Raw genomic sequence first — 6,000 nt, 5'->3', positions numbered from 1 at the left:
TTGTATATCATTTCGATACATTTGCAGACAGCTGTCAACTCTCAAAGTGCCAACTGCAACTGAACCAGTGAGACCAATTGGCTTCGAAAGGGTGAATGAAGTGATGCAAAGCGAGATAATCATAAATAATTTTATTTAAAAAATTATTTATTGAATATTTTTCTTCTCAATATAACAATACATTTTTATTCTTGAATTATTTATATATTTAAGCGAATTTTAATGATGCTGTGCAAATGTCAGCAGCACACAATGCACCACTGTAGTAGCTTCAAATGTGCAATAGGCGTGGTAGTTGCTATGTCTTCTTAGACAACTTAAAGAGGGTTCCGTTTTCGATTCTGCACATCATCATTAAGATTAACAAAAATGGTGAAGAAAAGATTCTTAAGTTGGAAAAAATTCATCAATCAAGCGCCAAAATGACAAACAATTCACACTGACAAACGATTGAAGTTGAGGTCGTTGTAGTTGACTGACTCAATGCTGGAGGACAGGATGAGATGAATGAATATAACATCGAAAATGGGCGGTTTGGAATGAGCAAAGTTGGTAAAGTTTAAAAAGTTGCAGGAAAAATTTTACTTAAGTAAGGTTGCAGGATTCTTTTTAAGTCCTCTAGAAATGGAGTTGAATTTAATTATAAAATTAAATGAAGATAATAAGGCGTAATCTTCTAATAAATAAAAAAATTTTAAATTGTTTCAAATTAAATTTTTATTGAGTTTACGTGAACAAATAAATAGTTAGTATTTTTAGAAGATATCTGTGCAAGTTTCATTTTCTTTGATACAGACGTACGAATTGACAAATAAATGGGGTGTTAATCTAAGAAAACCAAAATGTGAAAAATGTCACAAGCTAATCCAGACTTATTTAACGTGATTACCTGCCGTGAAAACTCAACAGCATGGTGTTCTTAACACGCGTATTGGTATATTTCACCGATAACCGATTTATTGAGACTATAAGAAATACCGCCGGTACCAAGCTATAGATTTGGACAGAGTTTCAGCCTTGGTAAGGAGCGAGGCTTATCTAGTACCTCTGCTGGTCTTTAAATCATACATTAAATAAAAGTAACTGAATATATTGATTCTACCCGTGTAAATTTGGGTTTTAACGATAAATACCACAACACTTCCTTTAAGGAGCCGTCCTTATTGGTCAGGACAGCCGAAGCTGTGGTAGTGCTTTGAGTCCATTATAATATCAGTAACACACAGGGTGTCCTACAAACTACGTCATATACTGTTGTTATTGCTGTTGAAGTTGACACCGTAGTTATTACTACAGAAGATCTAGCACAACTCGTATCCAGAAAATTACAAGCTAGTACAGATGAAAATGAAATGAAATCAAATCACCACAAATCACTTGTACAATAAGAATAAGCTACTGTCTGCTAGTTTGCCTTAACAATGCTTCAATATTTCAGTCAACGAAAACTAAGTACCTTGATATGCATTTTGACACAAGGTAAACTTAGTAGCATTACAAATTTACTCAAAGAATGGAGTTTTACTGAAAATCTGTACAGGTTTATAAAGCCACAGCTAAAACTTTTCATTGAAAATAAAATAAGTATTTATTCTGAAACTTATTGAGCTTTGGGAAATTGCTTTGGGTAACTAATACACGATAACGTGGAGAACTTAAATCCTGCTGAAGAATAGAGCACAGATTAATAAAAAACGTTTGAAAAATTACCTTAACTTACTAGTTCCATAACCCAATAGGATAAAGCCGTTTACGTAAACATATTCCATTAAATCTTCACGAGGTTGCATAGCAATTCTGTTTAAGTTGCTAAAAGTTCGATTAAATTTTAAATTTATATTTGGTTAAATATTAAATGTTTTTTATTATTATAAGTGTGTTAATACATTTAATACACAGATTGTAATATTAAGAAAAAATAAAAAAATGTTAATTGTATAATTATACTATAAATTCACAGAATTAATTTACCAAAAAATATGAAGGCAGGGAAATAATTCAGGAGTTCTGTGTAGGTTTCAAATTAGCTTCTTGTATTTCTGGTATGATTTTGGAAAATGTGCCAAACATTGCATATTTGTTTTTTTTTTTTTTGTTTTTATTTTTGTATGTATATTTTTTTTATATAATTATTTAATATGAAAGCTACAGTTCAATGTTTATGTGTAAGAAATACTACGTCTGTCTTAAATGGATTGTTTCAAGACTTTTAAGTATAGTAAGTAGATACGTTTTCTGAATGATTTTTTAAGGAAATGTTGTTCTTTGAGTTATTTAAGCCATATGAAGAATATTCTAAATAATCCATTTTTTATAATAATATATGGATATATCAATAATAAAACGATCTGATCTTAATTTATGTGTAAATTTGGTTTTAAAAAACTAAATGTTTTTAATTTTTTGGTTTCAGAATATTGATTTAAATATTATACTATCCACTTTTAAATACTTTTTTAACTTTATATAATGGGAATAGCACTAACTTGAGAAAATTCTCCTCGTTTTCGATGATGCAACAATATGTTTGTATGTAAGTTTCTAAATAGATAAATACACATATGAATCTCCATCAAATCACAGTAAACTATTGCAAGAATTTTTAATATTTTATTACATCATGTGTATGAATATTTTTTGTATAATCTTGGAACATGTGTTGACTCTTCTTGGTCTTATCAAACGTGACCATAATAGTCAAAAAGCCAATAGTTGCACAACACTCAACACCAGCTGCAAGTGTACAAATGAAAAAGAACCACATTTTTACCGGGGAAAAAAATTAGTGAGCAAAGCAGTTTTGATGGAAAAGTTATTATATTTTTATATAAAAAAAAATTTATCAAGGAAAACTGAAGTTAATATAAAATTCTCATATTCTCAGTTGTGAAATTTTGATTTTTCTATATAAAAAAAAATTCTTTGTTAAACATGCGGTCAAGCCAACACCACAACTGCTGCCACCTTTCTCGCTTGCTAATATTTTATGAAGAATAAAAATACTCACATCCTTGTACATTTGTTTGTTATCTGCTTTTGGGCATAATTATATGTATGTCCTTGCATTGACCAAAGTGGCTAATATCGTCCAGAGCATCTTTTTTGAGTAGTTTGTATGCTTCGAACAGTTCAAGATGTGCAAGTGTGTTTACGATGTGCCACATAAATCAAGTTAAGTTGCTGTCGTTGACGTGGAAATGAACTGCAAAGTTTTCCAACTCACATCGCAGAAAATACTCGTACTTATAAATTTTTGAATAGTAAACTAAGTTAAAGCGGCTTAAATTCAAAGAAGTTCAGTTCAAACTAAAGCGTGCTATCTGGAAGCACCGGTCATTACTAGATTTAAGGGTGGAATAAATAGGTTTAAATGTATTCAATAAGACTAAATTGTATAAAATTTACAAAAAAATAATATCTAATGTTTCAATGGAATATATATACAAAAGTTTTGATATTGGATGTAGTAGTGCTGATTGATAAATGTCACGCATAATGCTTAAGCAATATCGAAAAATTACTGCAAATGACTTTAGTCCGCAGTAATATAAAATCATATGTGTTATATAATATATGATAATACTGTATACTATCATCATATTCACTGTTTTAACTAGAACATAGATGCGTAGATAGTTATAAAACTTTGAATTACTTTCTGGTCTCTATGGCTTTATTTAGAGCGTCAATTGCATAATTTTCATATTAAGGTGTGTTTATATTTTTAAGGACACTTAATTATTTAAGAGTTTCCTGTAATATTATTTATATATCATATACATAATATTGATCAGACAATATTAAATTCTAAATTGAACGTTATATTTCTTTTGAATTTCATTATAAAACTAAATAAAATCTTTACATAATTTATATACAAAGAAGATAATATATATTATTTATTAATAATACTCCATGAGTTCAATCGGAGATTTACAACGATCAGAATTTTATCTGAACTGAGTTTTTATCTGAGTATTTGATATATCAGCATTACCTATTATACTCTTAAAATTCGTGAATAAAGTTAAACCATACAAATGCAGAAGTCGTTAAAAATATGTTCCAAAAATTCTTTCATAACAGTAGTAATTTGGATCCAGCCCTTCAGAGTTCTTCTTTACTAACTATTTGGAGAAGAAGAGTTAATTCTCCTGCATCTGAATAGGAGAAATAAAAATTGAGTGATAATCTTAAAAATTATGATTGAAATGAGAATTGCTCACTGCTTTATAATAATAAGCATAAAATGCGGTTAGGGCTTATAACAACCGACGAATGTAGACTATATATGGAAGGTACAAAAACATGCTTACATATACTTGTGGAATGTCCAGTTTTTATACAATATAGGAGTAGTATTTCACACAAAAAATTAATGCACGACTTAGGATGATCAAACATCGAACAGTTAAGGAAATCCTTCGCTAATTATGTAAACGACATGATACAATAGTCCATTTATGGGGGCATTAGCACAAACAGCTAATGTTCAATCCCATCAAATACTAATTTAAAAATTAGCTGTAGTACACTATACTTTATATGTCAATTATATTAATCTGTAGTTATGTTTACTCATCGATTGTTGATGTTATTAGGTTTACATAAAATACTGCAACTTCCATGCTTGAATGAAAGAAAAACCATGTTGTACGGATTTACACAAAAAGTCATTGAAATCGGATAAAGCGTTATCTCTCCTCTTCATAATATACCAACCCCCACAGTAAAGCTTATATAGCTCAAGATCACAAATCATCATTTACGGTAAAGGACCACAGGTTTTCTGCTGTTAGTTAAAAATAAACAGATATCATAATGAGCTTGTAGGTAAGTGAGCTCTGCATTATAGTTTCATACTCAGTCTGTAGTTACACCTTCATTGTCTGTCATTGTCTTCAGGTTAATATCGTTTAGTTATTTATGAGGTACCAATTTACTGCATTACAATATTATAATACCAAAATGGCTAGCATTCTAATCTGCTTTATAAACTGAACAATCTTCAGCCATAGCTATACTGTAAACTGTAGCTATACCTACAGCCCGGTAAGAAATACAGAAGGCTGTTAACATATATTATGACAGATTGAGTCAACACCAAAACAGCACTATTCCGGAGTTACTTTTGAGACGTTACAACCAGTAAGCAGATGATTAGCTCAGATCTACATGCTTACTTTAGATAAGTTATAGCACTTAAAATATAAAATTAAAAAATCTCTTATTAGTCAATGTGACTAGTTGTTGTTAAACATTGCTATTTGTTAAAGAAAAGAAAACAATATTAGAAAGCGTTAGATTTATAAAACATTGCAGTTCTCCCAATCCAAGAATTCTAATGAAATAACTCAAATAATTGGTATCATAGTTAAAAGAATAGTATAAGTACTTTTTTGTTATATTTTTTAGTTAGAGTGCAACGGTTAACGAAGATATATACATGAAGTGTTTTAAAAAACACTTAAATCTATAATATCGGCAAGAATGGGACATATAACTACTATGCAACGCAAGCAATTGCAATTTGCAAGGGGAAAGTAGAAAGTAGAAAAATAAAATCTAGACGGGTATACTATATATACTATATACTATATACTATATATTTTTATTTCATGGACTTCTATGGATTTCAATTATAAGAAGCAAAGTTGTTGAAATTTTCTACATATTTATTCAGTTTAACAATTTCATAAGCAATTTCATTTCTCTATTGCAACGTGTTGCGGATATTGCCATAAATTTCGGCTCTAATGAGCTTGAACTCACTTGTAGCGCAAGTGACCTAATTTATTCTGAGTAATTTTCATGAAATAACACTTTTAAGAAGTTCTACTTCCCATAATTACAGTTTCATAGCCGAAAAAAATAATTTGTCAATTGCATGTGAAGCGGTACAGCTTCCGTTTTTCATTAGTAAACAACAGATAGCACGTGACTATCTTAAAAATAATCGCTCGCTCAGATATAAAGCGCAGGATGCTTACTTAGCAAATG

This window comes from Teleopsis dalmanni, chromosome 2 (genome assembly GCF_002237135.1).
Source record: "Teleopsis dalmanni isolate 2A chromosome 2, ASM223713v2, whole genome shotgun sequence".
Taxonomy (NCBI): Eukaryota; Metazoa; Arthropoda; class Insecta; order Diptera; family Diopsidae; genus Teleopsis; species Teleopsis dalmanni.
The sequence above is the reverse complement of the archived record's forward strand: the minus strand, read 5'-3'. Positions refer to the sequence as shown.